Consider the following 19,846-nt stretch of genomic DNA (forward strand, 5'->3'; position numbering starts at 1 on the left):
TCCACCACGTTTACCAGTAGCAGTCTCCAACGCTGCCTCAACATCAACAACAAGTTCCACCTCGACACCCCGCTGCACAGCAGGCTTAGCCCCACCATCGTAGCGAGCGTCTCCCCCGCCGAGGAGAGACCTCTCAACCTCGCAGCCTGGAGAGAAAGACAAGTTATTCCCCCCACCTCGCAGCCTGTAGTCAGGTCGGGGGCCTCTCAGCCAGTCAGATCCACATCGCCTCGGCCCTCGCAGTTCGAGATTTTGCTCGCCGAAAATCAGTTCGAGGTCTTGGCCACAAACTGTAGACAAGGCCCTTCAGTTCACAACCATCAGCAGCAACCCGAACCCCTTCCTGGGCCCATCGAGCTCGACAACACAGAAACAAGCAGTACTAACGCCGAGCCAACGAAGCAGCGGAGACGCCGCCGAGCTCGCCGAACTGCCACTCACAACCTGCCCGAGCTCAAGGGAATGGAAGAGGTAAGCTCGGACGAAGTGAAAGCCACTCCGCTCCTCTCAGTGTCGTCCCCCCCGTCTCTAGATTTTCTAGTCGTCCCTATGCCAAAGGACTTCAAGCTTCCTCCCTTGGACAAGTACGATGGATCGTTCGATCCAAATGACCACGTCGACGCCTTCCAGTCGCAGAAGCACTTGGCTAGGGTCAGTGACTCCTGCATGTGCGTGGCCTTCTCTACCACTTTCAAAGGAGTAACCCGCACGTGGTACCGAAACATCGTGCCCGGGTCAATAAGAAGTTGGGCGCAGTTCGTGCAAGTCTTCACCTCTCATTTCGTCACCAGCAAGCGGTACTCGAGAACCCAAGAGAGTCTCCTCAGCATAGTCCAAAGGGAAGGAGAGTCCATCCGGAGTTACATCAAGTGATTCAATGACGCTTGTTTGCAGATACCCGACTTGGACCCCGCAGTGCAGCTCACAACAGCCAAGAGAGGCATCACACACAAAGAGTTCAAGTGGCACGTGGTGGTCAATCAGCCCAAGATTGTAACCGAGTTCATCAAGCTCGCGGACCAATTCATAGGAACGGAGGAGGAGATCAGCTAGAAAAATGAAAGTGTGCCCGAGAAAAGGAAAAGGGAAGGTGAGCCCTCGATCCAAGGGGATAGCAAGAAGAAAAAAGACCCAGCTCAGAGGGCAAGACTAGGTCAGCCTTTCCGAGCTCCTCCAACGGAAAGGGCTGACTACACACCCCTGAACGCGAAGCGAGCCGAGATCCTTATGGTGATCAAAGATGCCCCGTATGTGAAATGGCCACCCCCAGCTGAAAGGGGACCCCAATGTAAGAATTAAGAACTTGTATTGTAGTTTTCATAAAGATCACGGTCATAGTACCGAGAATTGTAAGAACCTCCGCTACGAGATAGAAGATCTCATCCATCGCGGATACTTAAGAAATTTTGTACAAAATAGTAGTAATAAAGCAGGACGGCAAGGGGAGCAAGGTAGAGATGCTCCCGAGTCTAGCAACAGGCAAGCAGAGCAGCCGTAGAGGCAGCCCCCTGAAAAGAGACCAGTTCGGGGGACTATTAATGTGATTGTCGGAGGTTCAATCATCGCGGGTTGCACCTCAGCTGCAGCTCGGACATCAACTCGAGAGGTCGGAAGGGAAGAGCAGAACACCCCGAAGCGGCCAAGGACAGAGGACCTGATCTTCTTCACCGAGGACGACGCGCGCGGAGTCCATTACCCCCACGATGACACACTCGTCGTGAAGATAAGGATTAATGATTTCAAAGTCAAGCGTGTCCTCGTCGACTCTGGTAGCTCGACAGACATTCTTTTCAAGGTAGCATTCGACAAGTTTCAGCTCCAAGAGAGCGACCTCAAGCCCGCAAGTACTCCCTTGGTAGGCTTCAGTGGAGAGGAAGTCAGGCCCCTGGGGAGAATCACAGTACCTGTGGAAGTCGGCACCTAGCCTAGCATAGTGAGGCTCAACCATGACTTCTTGGTGGTCGCAACTCCCTCCCCGTACAACGCCATAATAGGTTGGCCCATCACCCATGCTCTTCATGTGGTGGTCTCCACCTATTATTTGGTGATGAAGTTCCCCACGGACTTCGGAGTTGGGGTAGCACAAGGCGACCAGCTCGAGTCTCGCAAGTGATATGTCATCGCCCTCAAAGGAAAAGCCAAGGTGGCCGATGACCTCGAGCTTGAAAGACCTACAGAGCAATGCGAAGAGCGAGCTACACCTACAGAAGAGATCGTCTCCGTCCCAACCTCGGCAGAGGACCCAGCTCAGACACTCCAGATCGGCGCTTCAATCCAGGACCCCCTGCGATCTCAACTGGTAAGTTTTTTACTTCAAAATTTAGATGTTTTTGCATGGTTCGCGGTAGAGATGCCCGGCATAGACCCAAGCATCATCACTCACAAGCTAAATACTGATCCTGTAGTTAGGCCCGTTAGACAGAAGAAACGCAACTTAGCCCCAGAGTGCTGGAGAGCAGTTGACGAGGAGGTCGGGAAGCTCCCCGCAGCCGACTTTATCAGAGAGGTCCACTACCCGAGATGGGTAGCCAACCCAGTCCTGGTAAAGAAGGCTAGCGGTAAATGGCGCATGTGCGTTGATTATACCGACCTGAACTGAGCTTATCCCAAGGACTACTTCCCACTCCCCAAGATTGACCGCCTCGTGGATGCGACCTCAGGGAATGAGTTGCTAAGTTTCTTGGACGCCTACTCAGGCTATAACCAGATAAGAGTGGACCCTGCCGACGAAGAAAAAACAGCCTTTATAACTGAGCTAGGCCTGTACTGTTACAAAGTCATGCCCTTCGGATTGAAAAATGCCGGGGCTACCTTCCAAAGACTTGTAAATAAGTTGTTTGAGCCATTGACCGGCAAGCAAGTGGAATGCTATGTAGACGACATAGTCGTCAAAACTCAGTTTTCAAGTGATCTAATAAAAAATTTGCACTATGTTTTCAAAATTTTGCGTAAGTTTCATAACCCAAACAAATGTGCCTTCGGTGTCACCTCGGGTAAATTCCTAGGGTACATCGTCAACCGGCGCGGCATTGAGGCCAACCCAGAAAAAATTAAGGCAATCCTAGATATGAGACCACCCCGGAAATTGAAGGAGGTTCAGAGGCTGAATGGTTGTATAGCCACTCTGAGCCGCTTCATGTCCAAATTGGCATATCGCTGCCTGCCTTTCTTTAAGGCAATTAAAAGCAAAGGCTTTGAATGGATCAAAGAGTGCCAGCTCGCGTTCGACGAGCTCAAAAGGTACCTCGCCAGTATCCCAATCTTAACCCGACCCGAGGAGGGTGATGTTTTGGAGTTGTACATCTCGGCAAGTGACGAGGTGGTCAGCTCAGTACTGATAAGAGAAGTAGATCGGGTCCAACGACCTATCTACTATGTTAGCAAAGTGTTGTAGGGTGCAGAGACAAGGAACCCAGAGATCGAAAAGTTGACGTATGCGCTAGTCATTGCAGCTCGGAAGCTCCATCCGTACTTCCAAGCTCATACTGTCATCGTCCTCACCAACAAGCCTCTGAGGCAAGTCTTGCTCAAGCCCGAGGTCTTTAGTAGACTGACAATGTGGGTCATCGAGCTCAGCGAATACGACCTCTAGTACAAGCCGCGAACTACTATCAAGGCCCAAGCCTTAGCTGACTTTGTCGCGGAATGCACTTTCAGCACCGAAGTCCCTAGGCCAGTCAAGCCCGAGGCCCCTAGGTCGGATGAGCCCGAGGTTCCTAGGCTGGTTGGGCTCGAGCATCGTGAGGTAGCAACCAGTGCGGCTTCTCTCCTAGTTAGACTGAACCCGAGCTGGGATGAGGAGCCCTAGATCCTTCACGTGGATGGCTCGTCCAACTAGCAGGGCAGCGGAGCTGGAATCGTTTTATTTGGACCAAGCGGGGTGAAACTGGAGTATGCGTTATGCTTTGAGTTCGCAGTGTCCAACAATGAAGCAGAGTACGAGGCATTAATAACCGGACTGGCTCTAGCAAACGAAGTGAAAGCCAAGCACATCGTCATCTGCAGCGATTCTCAGCTCGTGGTCAACCAAGTTATTGGTGAATATGAAGCTCGCGAGCCAACCATGATCGCTTACTTAGCCAAAGTAAGGGAGGCTCTACTCAACTTCCAGTCACACTTCATCAAGCAAATCCCGAGATCTGAGAATGTTGAAGCCGATGCCCTATCCCGGTTAGCCTGCACCAGTGATAATACCATGAGAATCGTGTATATAGAGAACTTGTCTCGGCCTAACTGTCTCGAGGAGGCAGAGGAGGTCGCTCCTATCGTTCAAGCAGAGCCGAGAATGATTGATCCGCTTACGAGCTTCCTGCTGCGCAGGACCCTCCTGCAGATCGTAATGCTGCTAGAAGAGTAGAGCATCAGGCGGCCAAATACGTCATAATTGACTAACGGCTGTACCAAAGATCCTACACGCTCCCCTATCTGTGCTGCTTGTGACCTTCCGAGGCCGAGCTCGTGCTCTGAGACACTCATGAGGGCCTGTGCGGCAGACACTTGGGGGACAGGGCTCTCGCCCAGAAAGCGCTACGACAGGAATACTACTGCCCAACGATGAAGGCAGATGTGATCGAGCTCGTCAGAAGATGTGACAAGTGCTAGAAGCATGCCAACATCCACCACCAGCCTGCCGCCGACCTGAAGTATCTCACCAGCCCGTGGCCTTTCGCACAATGGAGGATTGATATACTCGGACCATTTCAGCCAGCAACAGGGCAGAGGAGGTTCTTAGTGGTGGCAGTTGATTATTTCACCAAGTGGGTAGAAGTTGAACCTCTCACAACGATCATAGCACGGAATGTGCAGAACTTCTTCTAGAAGAATATAGTGTGTCATTTCGAACTACCCTGAGTACTGATCTCTAACAATGGTAAGTACTTCGATGATATAAAATTCCAGAATTAGTGCAAAGATATGGGAATTCAACAAAACTTCACCTCGGTGGTGCACCCTCAAGAAAATGGCCAAGAGGAGGTCACGAATAGAGCCATTCTCTGTGGACTGAAGGCACGCCTCGACCGAGCTAAGGGACTATGGGTAGACGAGCTACCCAATGTACTATGGGCTTATCGGACCACGATGAAGACCGTAACAGGCGAGACCCCCTTCAACCTCACTTATAGCACTGAAGCAGTCATCCCAGCTGAGATCGAGGTTCCCACACTATGTCTAGAAGTATACGATGACAAAGCAAACGAAGACGAGCTACGCACCAACCTCGACCAACTTGACGAGGTACGGGACCTCTAATACATTAGGACTACGGCCTACCAGCAGAGAGTAGCTCGGTGATGAGAGTAGAATTTATCATATTTTTATCCCCAAATATTCTGTCTTTCATATTGAATTAGTACTTAATTGGACTCATATTTGTTGTATTTCGGTTCAGGGCATGAAAGAAGGCATCAGAAGCAAAGAAAGGCAAATCGGATGATTTTTTACAGTTTCGGCATCACTCAGTAATTTCGGCATCGTTCAGGGTGTAGTTTCAGTATATCTCGAGAGAGAATATTAAATAAAATTGGAAAGACCTCAGCTTATGGGAATGACAAGTAATCTTGGTTTATCGAATCCATTAACATTCATTACATTGGTTAGGTGGACCAAAAGCCCTAGCGATTTCATCCATTGCATATTCGGTTAGTGATCACCCTTGCTTCAATTTTCTTTTTCTAGTTTTTATTTTCAGTAGTTCTTGCTCAAATCTGAATTTCGATTGTCCACATAATTAGGGAAGACTATGGTTCTAATACTTATTTTGTTAAATCCCCGTGGGAACGATATTTTTATACTATTTGATAACTAGTACACTTGCTAGGGTTATAATCATAGTTATCACTCGGTACTATAACGCCAAGGTCAAGAAGTGGAACCTCCACGTCGGAGACTTAGTCCTTCGTAAAGTTATGGTGCCTGAGCCCGGTGTTGGTAAGCTCGAGCCAAATTGGGAAGGAACCTACCGAGTAAAGTGGGTGCTCGGGGAAGGAACGTATGAGCTCGAAACCCTAGAAGGGAAACAAGTACCTTGGGCAAGGAATATTGTCAACTTAAGGCAATATTACCTGTAATCATCGAGCTGAATGAATATATTTTTATTTTTATGATTTATCCAAGATTGTGATTTCCATATAGTCTATGAATTATTGTGCTTAATGCAATTAAGAGCTTGGCCACCTCTTAATTGATTTGGGTTATGTGAATGAATCGAGAGAGGAATTCACATAATCGACTGAATAGTTCTTAGTGTGAATTGAATGGTATATAGAGATATATATACATGATTCATCTGAATTTAATGGTTTTTATTGGATTTAATGCACTTCCATCTTGAGAGCTCTACTCGAGAGATCGAAGGGTTACCTGATGGGCGTAGTTTTAGTATATCTCAAGAGAGAATATTAAATAAAATTGGAAAGACCTCAGCTTATGGGAATGACAAGTAATCTAGGTTAATCGAATCCATTAATATTCATTACATTGGTTAGGTGGACCAAAAGCCTTAGCGATTTCATCCATTGCATATTCGGTTAGTGATCACCCTTGCTTCTGTTTTCTTTTTCTAGTTTTTATTTTCAGAAGTTCTTGCTCAAATCTGAATTTCGATTGTCCACATAATTAGGGAAGATTGTGGTTCTAATACTTATTTTGTTAAATCCCCGTGGGAACGATATTTGTATACTACTTGATAACTAATACACTTGCTAGGATTATAATCATAGCTATCGCTCGGTACTATAACGCCAGGGTCAAGAAGCGGAACCTCCGTGTCGGAGACCTAGTCCTTTGTAAAGTTATGGTACCTGAGCCCGGTGTTAGTAAGCTCGGGCTAAATTGGGAAGGAACCTACCGAGTAAAGTGGGTGCTCGGGGAAGGAATGTATGAGCTCGAAACCCTAGAAGGGAAACAAGTACCTCGGGCAAGGAATATTGTCAACTTAAGGCAATATTACCTGTAATCACCGAGCTGAATGGACCGTAGTCGCTCCTCGAGCCTAAGGGCCAAAATGTCGAGCCAACGAAGACCTCAGCACTATAAGACCCAGTTGCCTCTTCGGCATGGGTGAACTCCAGAAGGGGGTGGACCGTAGTCACTCCCCGAGCCTAAGGGCCAAAATGCCGAGCCAACGAAGACCTCGGCACTATAGGACCCAGTCACCTCTATGGCATGGGCGAACTCTAGTAGAGTGGACCATAAGTCACTCCCCCAGCCCAAGGGCTAAAACGCCGAGCTAACGAAGACCTCAGCATCGTATAAGACTTAACCTCTTTGGCATAGGCTAAGTATTAATACCAAAGGCACAAGCAGCTAGGATGTGAATCATATGATGCATAGCCCGCTCCAGTATACAAGTTGGACCCGTCAGGGAAAACCGACTTCAACTTAAGTAACCCAGGTGCATACAGGTCGGGCATATGCTCGCTATGTTGGTCACCTCGGTGTACGTTATAAAATCACCCCTACCAAGTACTGGGAGACAGCTCGGGGTAATAATAATCGAGAAACCCCACTTCGGGCATTTAGCTCTAACAGTTCGAGTGAAATAGTCACTTCGGCAAAAGATTAAAGCGCATGACACTTAGCAAAAAATAAAGGGGGAAACATTTCATTACTAGTCCTAATAAAAAAAACTGGGCCTCACAGCCCGGGAGAGTACATCAAGGTAAAATGAAAAGAAAGAGAACTGGGCTCAGCCACCCGGGAGCAACCACTTCAAAAGAATCATTCAGAAGAAGAAAAAGGCAACCAGCTTCAAGGTCCCACCACCTCTACATCCTCGTCACTCTCCTCTAGGGAGTCGGGCTCCTCATCCTCCACAGTGTCCACCGTCTCTAGGGCTAGGTCCCTCATTGTTACGCCTTCAAGGTTAAGGCTGGAGAACTTCTTCCAGACCAGCCAACGGCAAAGCTTGAACCTCGAGCGGTAGGACTTCGAGCAGCACTTACCACCATGCAGTGAGCCGAGGCTAGCTTAGAGAGCTACCTAGGGTGCATCCCGGCCCCGTTCACGATCTCCTCGTGACTGACCGCCTGTCGGCTCCTCCGTGAGGCCACGAGGAAGTTGGTGACGCTTTCGTCCCTCCCCTCGGTTGGAAACCGCAGGAAGACGGTGGGGCCGGACCGCGCGGCCGGAGGGTACTGCTCTTGGGGTGGAACCTCTTCTTCTTCACCGCCTCCCGCAACTACCCCCTCAAACGGAATAGGTGGAACCTCCGGCTGCAGAACAAAGGCTGGGTCCGCAGCCTCGAACTCGGCAGCCCCAAAAGTGGACGCTTGGTTGGGGCGCAACATCTTCGCCCTACTCTTTTGGTTGCTCGACAAAAGGCGACGTGCATCCACACCAGACATGTTGGCTGTAAGAATCACAAGGCATTAGTCCAACTCGCAAAAAAAAAATGAAAAAGAAAAAAAAAGGCGAGCTAAAGGTAACCTACCGGGGCTCAGGCTGGCCTGCACGAGATTGTCCTCAGCCAGGTAATCCGAACAGAGGAAGCCTACCCCCACCCAAGACTGCAGCGTTTCCCGAACCTTCGGATTTAACTCAACGCCTGGATCCTGAACGACGACCCTCTTCCAGGCTGGGATCCTATTTGATAGCTCGTGGAGGAGCTTGAAGCCAAGACGGGGGGAAAGTAATAAAAGTGCCTTTCAGGAGAGGCTCCGGGGGAGGCATTCTTAATTGACAAAATAGTGGCAAAGGTATCAAGGGAAAGAGGAAGACAGTACTCAAAAAACAGAGAGATTGTCCCGACCACATTCCGGATTGAGTTAGGGTGGAGTTGGTCTATGGTGACATTGAAGTGGGTAAGAACCTCCACTATCAAAGGGTGTAGAGGGAGTCGGAGACCAGCCACGAGCTGCTCCTCAAAGATCATGATCTCGTCGTGACCGTGTTCCCAGGGATAGTTGCCAGATGGGAGGCTGTAAATGAGATCCCTAGGGAGGTTATAGTAAGAGACTAGTGCTTGAAGTCTCTCCATAGACATGGAAGAAGGGCCGAAGCTATCCGGCTCCCGACCTCGGGAAGTGGAAGCCAAGTTATCAGAGGCCTCTTGGACCTCCGGAGTACGAGGGGACTTCACTCTGATTACCGTCTCGGGAAAAGCCACCGTAGTACGGATACCCAGACATTGTTTGGACAGAGTAGAGGACTCACCAGAAAAGTGAACTGAAAAAGCGACGAGAACGGGGAGAGCTCGAGCAAACAAGACAAAGGCGCGACCTCGAACTGAAAGCAAGGCAGGTTGGCGTAAAGAAATTGAGGCCTGGGGCCCTCCTCTTTATAGCCACTGTGCCCAAAAAACCAACGGTCTCGATCAAAGCGAATCCAACGACTTATAATAAAGCCAGTTATACGTCCTCCGAGACTGAAATAAAGCTGGTTGCACGTCTTTCGAAACTGAAGGCAGCTTGGCGCGATTTTTGGTGCCCGAAAAATCCAGAAATTGCCTGACATCCGCGCCTATACCTCATGCGGTCAATCAACCTAGTTTAAATTATGGGTCAAATCCACCCGTCACTTCATGAACTCCCCGTGCTAGAGTAAGACCTTTAGCCCAAGGAGTGGGGGGCAATTGATAGAGGGTGATTTGACACGACCTCCTAACTAAGGGACACGTGGATATGACTCGACATAAGTGACAGCTTGGCCACAACTCGACGTAATGAGCTCACTGAAACCCCAGCAGAACAGCTCACCACAAGACAGCTCGCTACAACCCGCTACAGAACGGCTTGCTGCAAGGCAGCTCGCTATTGGAGCTCGCTATGAAGGAGCTCGCTACAAGGGAGCTCGCTACGAAGGAGTTCACTACAAGGGAGCTCGCTATTGAGTAACCCGGTGTCTTCGGGAAACTTCTCATCCGACAAGACCGTGCTTGTCAGACTGCTCCCACGTCTTTTGTCTGGTGGTGCAGCACCTGCCAGTCCAGAGGACTGCGCCTACGTCTCATGTTAGGCGGCGTCATGCACGCTGGCTCTGCATAACGTCTCTCAGCTGACAAGGCCGTACCCTACGACGGATACCTGCACCAATCGAATCAGCCTGACAAATAACGGGTATAGAAGAGAATCAGAGGCGGTTACACCCGATTTGAGCGTTAACATAGAAGGGCTCCGACCCCCAAGGAAAAGAATAATTGAATTTTTGTAATCGAAAACTGCGCATCTTCACTCTTAGCATTTATTTCTTCTCAACTCTCTAAGCTCTACACCGAGTTCTAACTTAAGCATCAAAGTGTTCCCGCCGGGCGAGCTCCTCGGGAATCCTTCGTCTTCTTCTCCTTCTCAGGTGCTATCCGTTGCCAGGTAGGAGCGAGGCCCCTGCTAGCTAGGAGTGACCAGATCACACTACATCAGTACTCGATTATGAAAGAATGTGGTGGCCCTCGGAGTTTTTCTTCCTTTCCCTATCTTTTGATTCAAATCAAGTATAAACTTAGATTTTCAGACTTTTTATTGTAATTCTTCAAAATGTCTTTAACTTGAGTTAGATTAAAAAATTGAAATATTTGAATAACCATCCATTTCCAAGTACTGGCATTACATGATATTTTTAATAAGATATTTTAATTGAACTTTTCTTTATAAAAAGATATTCTAATTTTATTTTTATGGCCTAAATGTGAAGCCAAGCCAAGTATGGGCATTATATACTAATAGAAAAGTGAAAATGGGTTTAAAATTTGACGTATAAAATAGAGTTTTTATGTGTTTTAGGTAATAATTCAATACTGTATTATCTTAAGAAATAAGATTAATACTGTTAGGGTCGTACCTCAGCCAATTGTAGTTACCACATGAACATTGTCGTGTCTCAGGCCCAATCGACCTCTTCGGGCCATGTCAATGGATTAGCATGCCACAAACTAAGGTCGGTAGATAATCCCACAAGTGAGAACCTCGGAGGAATTAAGCATAATCTCTCACAAATAAGTGCCCTCGCCAGGGAGAGCGGAGCCACCCAAAGACCTTGGCAAGTGATCTCTTCCCTTGAACCCCGCAAGGAACGCATTCGAGTGCACCACGACACTTAACTATTTAAAGGAATCTCCCCCAAAGTTTTGCTCTCTTTAATCTCTCTCTCAACCTCTTTCTCTCTTGCCCTCTTGCTTTCATACCTCTCCCTTCGACCCAAACTAGTTTGTCCTAAACACCTCAACCCAACCGATCTCATCACTCATTACTAACATGAGCATCGGAGTACCTTCCCTGGGGACCTCATCTTTAGGCCTCTAACAATCACTTTGGTTATAAATCCATTTAGTGCATTACTTCATCCTTCCATCTCGACTCGTCCAAGTTAGCAGAATTATTTGATGCATGTCAGCCTCGGCTCCAGCTCAGTTCGGACAGCATCAGACTGGTGTTGTCTATGGGAATTGGTACAAAAAGCCTCCAATTTCTTTCCCTCTTGTGCACTAACAATCATGCCTCCAAAGAACACCTTTGACCGCTTTGGCACTTAGTCTCCATCATGAGGATCTCACTCCCGACGCTCCTCCCCTCCTTGTGAGGTTCGACAACCAAAGCATGTGACCCACAAAGAGTTCATTGCCTTGCAAAAGGCAGTCGGTTAACTAGTCACAATGATGGAAGGGATGGAATACCTTGGGCGTACCCCAATTGCAGCTCCACTCGTTCACTAGGTGCCCCTCTAAGCCAATCCTCCAACCGAGAACCCTAAAGGGCACCCACAAGACTCTACAAAGACAAAGGTCGAGCGTGAAATACCCCAATCATCTCAGAAGTCCTACTCTCAAGCCTGGAGGCAAGCCCACAAAGGAAAGTGTCAACAAGTTAAGGTTGTATATTTGGAGTTAGGTGATCTAAGCCCCCTATAACTGGTTAGTTGTACATTTAGATTGAATGGAGATCAACTCACCAAATGATTAATGGTCTGATTGCCGCTCTATATTCTGGGATTTAGCTTTGTCTAGGGTTTTTGCATCTTTCCATCTGTCATGGTCAGCCTTTACTTCACCCAGTCACACTTATAAAGCAAACAAAGAAAGTAGAAATTGTAGTGAAATACGGTATCAACTATGGGGCTAGTCTTTGAAAACAAATTAAACAAATGGAGTTTAGCCAGCATAGTAGCTCTATCGGAAGTATATAGTGAGGAAGGTTGTTGGAAATTGGGGCAACAAAGACTATGGCGAAGTTAAAGTAGGTGGTAATTATACGTTGAACATTTTTAGAGCCATGGATGATAAAAGCACCATTCACAAGATGAGGGAACAAATTGAGGATTGAGACCCTTGGTTCTTCTTACTTTTTTTAGTATTCAATTTTCAACTATGAAACATTTGTAGTTCTTTATTTGATTTCTGATATCCCAACTAGGTTAGAACTTGGTTACTGGAGGTGGACACTAGTTATTGAGTTGGTGGCACCATGGTGGTGGTGTTGGACAATGTTAGAATGGGAGGAACTTCGAAGAAAAGTAAAGGATTTATACCCAAGTTGGTCGTAGTGGAAATAACAAGCCGATAGGATTAGAATCCGTGCCTCTGATGGAACGAGCCAGCAAACATACCAATTGACCTAATCAACCCTTTTTAAGTCTCAGTTAAGGGGACATTAAGTTTGGGAGTGGCTTAGACACCTATCAATACTAGGGCTATTTACAAAATGATTGAAACTGACTAAACTGGACTAATTCAACCTGATTTGATTAGTTTCTAAAAATGGTCAATTGGTTTGTCTACGGTTTATTATATCATAAACCAAACTAAAACCGGCCCAAGTCATTACTATTATGAAAAAAATATTTACATCCATTCACGAATCCAAAAACACAGGCAGATCCCCAACTCAAAATATATCAGTTTCACAATATTTAGCCTCCCTAGCAACCACATGGGCAAGCATATTAACAATTCTACTAATATTCTTAATATAAAAAAATAAGGACTTAAACAAACCAACAACTTTGTCCAATAATAGTAGACAGGACCATGAAACACTTCCAAAGTCAGCTAAAGTTAGACCATTAATCAAGGTGGAACAATCCAAAAGGATAATCACAGTCAATAAACCCTTTTCTTTTGCAAACAAAAGAGTGTTCCAGATAGCCCATTGCTCCACTTCAACTAGTCCTTCTTGCATTACATATTCCCCCCCTCCAGCAGCTAGAAAAGCACCATCAAACTTATAGCAAACAAGACCAAAAGTACCCATACTAGCACCAATAGTACCTCCATCACAAAAGATATAACATCCAAAGGAAAACGTTTTTAGAGATGTCACGATACCAAAATGAGACCCCTGATTCCCAGTCCATTGGTGATACTCAAAAGAACTCAGATAAGTTTAAAAAACCACTCCAATTGTGACTAGTAAACTATCCAAAGAGAAGAGTTGAGATCTAAAATTACATTATTCTTATAAATCTAGATGTAATAACAAGTAATTGCCAACTAAGCTAGCACCTTAACTCTTTTCGAATCTTCCTAAAAAAAGTTCAAAGTTTCAAGGAGAATATTTATAGGATCAATGAGAAATCCAATCTAAAATTCCACGGGGAGGAAAATTGCACACTCTCATCCGATCTCATTTGACTGGCCACAAAAAACACACAAATTGGAACAATTAAATACACATTCCACAACAAGAGAGGAATTTGGAACAAAATTCATAATAATTCCCCATAAAAATAATTTATAACTAGGGGCAAATTCAGCTTCCACACTCTCTTAATCAAACTTTCTCTAACAAAGGAAACCCGAAATTTCCTTCTCTTCCAAATTAAAATATAAGCATTTTTAACAGAAAGGGAACCATTTTTTTTCAAGCCTCCAACTAAAATTATCAGATTGAATATTCCTGAAAATATGCACATTTAAAACAAAAGGAACCCAATTCTCTCCCGAAATGTTTCTCACAAGATCTAATTCTAATTTCCTTTAGAGTCCATTAAATCATTGAACAAAATATTACCCACTTGTCTATCAACTAGGCCCATAGGAACAGTGGATTCGTTACCAATTATAATCCATGGTACATTCCAAATATTAATAGAAGAATTCATAGTCACTTTAAAAGTTAGATCAGGCTTCAAAACAAGAATAGACATATAAATATTTCTCCAAATCCTGGAGCAGTTAGATTTCAGTCTCGTAGGAAAAATATAATGAGGATGAACATATTTACTTCTCAATAGCTTCACCCATAATCTGTGGTCTTGATTGAGAAAAATCCAAGCTAATTTTAACTGAAATGCTTCATTCATTTCACCTGCTTTCCTAATTCCCAAACCACCATAAGATTTTGGGGTACAGATATGATTCCAATTAGTCCACCTGAAACCATTAGAATCCTCCCAAATGACTACCAAAGCTTCCTCTGAATCTTTTCAATTTTCTCATTAAAACTGTTAGGAAAGGAAACCACTAACATAACATGATTGGGGATAGATTGCAAAGTAGACTCCAAAAGGACTAATTTGTTAGCTTGGGATAAATTAGACGCCTTCCACCCATTAATTTAGACTAAAACTTATCCAATAAATAATTTAAAGAATCACTCAAATTTTTATTCCACAAAAGTGGAACACCAAGATATTTAGAACAAAACTCCAAATTATCCATCCTTAACTGTCTAGACAGCAATTTACTACATTTATGGTGCAGATTATTACTAAAATAAACCCTTGCTTTTTTATAATTAATAACTTGACTAGAAAAGTCCTGAAAATTATTTACAACTTGCAACAAATTGTGGATTTCATCTCTAGAAGATTTAACAAACAAAAACACATCATCAGCAAACAAAAGATGTGAAATTGAAGGAGCCTCTCTAGCTATCTTAAGCCCATGAATCCTACCTAACTCCTATTCCTTAACTAATAGGTGAGGAAGAACTTCCATACCTAAAAAAGATGCGGTGACAAAGGATCCCCCTGTCTTAAACCTCTAGTAGGAATAAAACCTTCTGCAAAACCATTAATCAAAATATAATAAGAAATAGTTGAAGTACAAAAGAGAATCATCTAACAAAAAATCTTAGAAAAACCGAAAGCTCTTAAAACACTAATAAAAAATCCTAATCCATTTTGTCATAAGCTTTCATCATGTCCATCTTAATTGCAACATAACCATGACACTTTTTAGCTTTTTTATATGATGGATAAATTCGTGAACAATAATAATATTATTCATTAAATTTCTTTCTGGAACAAAAGCATTCTGAAAAGGAGAAATACATTTATTAATTAAACTCCCAAGTCTTCTAGAAAACAATTTAGCCAAGATTTTACAAATCACATTACACAAACTAATTGGCCTAAAATCTTTAACTAAATAAGCATTCTCCTTTTTAGGAACCAAAGTATTGAAAGTATGATTGAATCTTCTAACAAAATTTTTATTAAAAAAGAAATCTCTAATATAATTAACAATATCTACTTTCATTTCATCCCAAAAGGACTTGTAAACAACTGTCGGAATACCATCAGGACCCAGAGCCTTAAGATTACCAATAATATAAAGGGATTCTTTTATTTCTTGCTCATCCAGAACCCTAACCAAATCATTATTCTCCTCCTTAGTAATATCAGGAGTAATATAAGGAGAAATAAGATCATAAAAATCCAACCTTTGAAGTGAATAATTTTGTGTGAAAAGGTCCTAAAAAACAATAATTTTCTTTGAAATCCTTTGTTGATCATTAGTCCAACTACCATAATCCAATCTCACTGAATCTATTTTACTCCGATGCTGTCTAATGGTAGCAACATGGTGGAAATAATTGGTATTCCTATCCCCTTCTTCCAACTTAAGCTGCCTAGTATTCTGCCGCCAATAAGATTCTAAATAACTAAGCAATACATTCATTCTTCTTTCTAAATGATCCAACTCCCTTCTAACATCCCTAACCTCTACCTCCTTAATTTGTAAAATCTATTCTTCAACTAACCTTAACTGGCTATGACTGTCACCAAACTTATTCCAATTCCAGTTCCTCAAGTCTCTCTTTATTCTTTCTAATTTGATTCCAATTCTATAGACTGCATATCCATTAATATCAAAATTCCAAGCATTCCTAATAACCTGATCACACCCATCATCCCTTAACCACATATGATAAAACCGAAAAGGTTTAGGCCTCGCCTTCCTATACTCATTAATTTCAGCAAGAATCAAATGATGATTTGAACCCCAGCTAGGACCTAAGAAAACAGAAAGACCCTGAAAAACTAAAATCCAAGAAGGAGAAACAAAAACCCTATCCAGAGAACGCGACAAATTACCTAAGCCTTTGACATACCTAAACCAAGAAACTCTTCCACCCTGAGGGAAAACTTCCTGCAGCTCCAAATCTCTCACCAACTTCACAAAACCCTTCAAAACATAACATTTACTATGCTGATTTAAAGAAGGAAAAGAAACTAAATCATTATTATCCACCACAGCCACTTCATTAAAATCACCCAAAATAAAAAGATGATCATTGATGCTAACTAAAACTTAATAAGTTATCCCAAAATAAATTTCTTTTGCTACGATTAAGTTCACCATAAATAAAAACCAAAAACCAGGGACAAAACTCGGGATTATTAACTATTTTCAAAACAATAAAATTCTGATATGATTAAACAGGAATTACTTTAACATTATTACACTAGAAAATAGCTAAACCACCAGAGAAACCAATAGGGGGAACAATAACAGAATAGGGGAATCACAAAGTAAAAGTCAGATGAGTAGCCTTATCAAAGGTTATTTTCATTTCACAGAAAAATACAACATCAGGATGCTGTTATGTGATGAAAGACCTCAGACCCTTAACTGCCAAAGGTCGGCCACACCCTCGACAACTCCAACCACAAATTCTCATGAATCTACTTGTGGCTGTTTAGGGCCAACCACCACTGCCCTACAAAAAGTAAGAGAACAAAATTGAAAAACTCACCTGGTAACGATGCCCCCCCCTATCCAGAAATCTTCCCCCCGAACATGCCTCAGCATCACCCCCAACAGTAGCTAAACAAAACAAAAAAGCCAACCAAAAGAAAGATAACACAAAACAAACAATAAGAGAAAACAAAAGCACATATATACAAACAAAAAGAACCATTAGACAATAAACAACATAAATACATCCTTGTCCACCATCAAAAGAAAGGTAATTCCACATACGCATATCTGAATCCGAATCCGCAGAATGACCAAACCCTGAACCAATTTCTCTAATCCGAATACCAGACTCCCTCCTAGGATAGAATAATCCAGATAACCCATATATGAATCCCTAGGATCCAACTTAGATATGGTCATATTAAGCTTAGTCTCTAGACCAACAAGTTCATCTAGTTTGGCCGATTCTTTTTTCAAACGATCTACTCTACTATCTAGATTATCTGCCACCCTCATGATGTCATCCCTTGTCAACTCAGTTGATCTCCTTTTCCAACCTCGAGAACCCCTCCCACCCAAAGACTCTACTCTCCCACTACCCAAATCTCTCATAAACAACACCTCTGGAAACATCCTCGAAGACTCATGATCATCCATGTGATCTCCATGCACCAAAAACTGATCAAGTTGGATGACGCCATTCAGTCAGGTCTCATAGGAGTTTCTGCTTTGAGCCAAAGCCCATAGTGGTTCATCGTCCTTTGATTGTAAAAAGGCTTCCAAATCATCAACTTCCGGTAAACAAAAAAAAGTACACTTCTTATAACCATGGCCGACTCTTCCACAAGAATAGTTTCTCATAACGAGAAATAACCCAATCCATCACAGAGGCAAAAGCACCACATTTTAAAGGTTGATTAATATCTATAGAAACTTTAACACGAATATAATGACCTTTATTCTAGGAAGCATGAACCTCTCCCAGATGTTCTCCAGCAAGGCATCCAACATATTATATTGTAGATCATGGACCTAAACCCAAACTTTTGCGTCATCAAGAGCAATAGCAGACTAAACCTAGCCCTCTCTCCACTCCTTAATCAAAATCCACTGCTCAGAAACTATCCGAGGACCATCTAATAGAACTTTGCCATAATAATAAACATCACATAATAAAAGCTTTAACTGGAATTTTCCAGGGACCATGTAGAGCTATAGATAACTCATCAAAAGGGATAGCTAAACGAGGAAAAATTCTACCTACAATTCACAATATCCACTCTTCAAGCTGAGCTAATGCAGGTCTTCCACTAACATCCAGGGCATCCACTCCTAGATCCTGACCTTCCCTAACTGCACACTGAAAAGCTTCATAAAGGTCTTAGAAGTTATCCATAGTAGTACAAAGAAGAAAAAACAAAGGCAAAAGCATAACACAAATAAAAGGAAAAAAAAAGCAAACAAACACTCCAAGAAGAAAGAACACAGACAAAGACCGAAACACTATAAGAAAACAACAAACAAAAGAACACAACTGATACAACAAACAAAAGGAACTCTAAGAAACTCAGTTAATAACACTACCTATACATGAGACAAAAGACTGTAGTGCCACCCCAAAGGGGAAAAGACACCTACTAAATAGGAAGCCTAATTAGATAGATGAACAATAGGCTAAGGGCCTATTGGTTTGCTCTGAGGTCTGACATTTGAAAGTACAATAATTAAATTAAGAGGTATACTCCATATCTACCCAAGTGGCAAGTGAGCGGTTTTTCCGATGCTCACAATTGGTATTGATGAACATTTTTTTCATCTGAACTCCGAATGTAGAGAATGTTGTTCTGAATTCTAAAAATTATCAAATATCCATTTTGACCCCATATATGAAAGTTTTTTTTTTTTTTTTGTCTTTTTGGGGGTATCATTGAAAAACAAAATGTTGTATGATTGCACTTTAAGGGATAAGAGATAAGTGGAAACAAACAACCATTTTCCTTTTAAAATTAAAAGATTCCTCTTAAGAGATAAGAATTAAGAGGAAACGAACAGGCCCTAAGCCTAATAATAATTTAAACTAGGACCAGAACCAAACTACACACACAATAACTACAATACAACAAGCAAAGAAAAACGAAGAAATAGAAACTAGATAATCATCACTAGAACTAGTTAAAGAAACTAAAAGATCAATAGTTCACTAAGTTCATTGAGTTCTCCCTTAGCGTTCAAGGAGCCCTTCCATAGTCCCACATTGTCTCTCATTAAAGACTGGGTGCCATTCAAATCTCATATATTTATGGGATTTCAATTACAATTTTCATCATGACACTGGGCCCTAAGCAAGGTTTAAAATTTTGATACGATATGCCCGATACGGGGTGTATTGTATCGTATCTTTTAAAAACCGATACAGGATATGCATGGAAATTGGACGTCTCGTCTTTTTTCATGCATATCGGGGGCGTATCGTGGGTGTATCGGGGCGTATCGACGAAAAAGATACGACCAAAAACTTAAAAAAAAATTAAAGGGGGAAAGCAAGCTTCTTTTCCTCGAAATAAGCCTTCTTTCACCCCAAAATGACTCTAAAACTCCAAACTTCATTCCTAGAGTGCTAATTTTGTAAAATTTTGCAAGAAACAAGTGTGAATCGTTAATTTTTTTAAAGATTTTTCAAATTTTGAAAAAATATGGAAAAATGGGTAAAGTTTTCAATCTTTTATAATATCTTGTGATTTCGTTTTTTTCTTGAATGTTTAAATTTATGTTGATCTACATTTCTTACATTCAAAATCACAATTTTTTTGTGCTATTAGTAGATTTATGGAAATTTCATGAAGATATTTGGGGAAAATATAAATTAACAAAAAAAATTGAAAATGTAAGTTTTTTCTTTGCCTATAAAAACTGAATATGTTTTAAATATATGGATTTATCTATTATATCCATAGAGCAATTAAAATTTCTTCTTTATATTTTTAGAATTTA

The 19,846-nt window shown here is 42.8% G+C and overlaps 1 protein-coding gene and 1 pseudogene across 5 annotated transcripts in view; one reads left to right on the plus strand and one right to left on the minus strand.

The window, feature by feature from the left end:
* Window positions 1-18,233, minus strand: part of LOC104609437 (uncharacterized) — a 42,651-nt gene extending 24,418 nt beyond the window's left edge. For 2 of the 5 annotated variants that reach the window (XM_088901080.1, XM_088901078.1), the window contains exons 1-2: window positions 16,911-17,025; window positions 14,869-14,930 (exon numbers count right to left, since the gene is read on the minus strand). The gene's annotated coding sequence lies outside the window, so the exon portion shown is untranslated. Of the gene's footprint in view, window positions 1-14,868; window positions 14,931-16,910; window positions 17,026-18,115 lie in introns of those variants that run through there. The other 3 variants (XM_088901079.1, XM_088901077.1, XM_088901076.1) reach the window with 3 other exon arrangements.
* Window positions 8,344-12,347, plus strand: LOC148801266 (large ribosomal subunit protein eL43y pseudogene; annotated as a pseudogene).
* Window positions 18,234-19,846: the final 1,613 nt, after the last annotated feature.

The sequence above is a fragment of the Nelumbo nucifera genome, chromosome 3 (assembly GCF_055504915.1).
Source record: "Nelumbo nucifera cultivar China Antique chromosome 3, China Antique-T2T, whole genome shotgun sequence".
Taxonomy (NCBI): domain Eukaryota; kingdom Viridiplantae; phylum Streptophyta; class Magnoliopsida; order Proteales; family Nelumbonaceae; genus Nelumbo; species Nelumbo nucifera.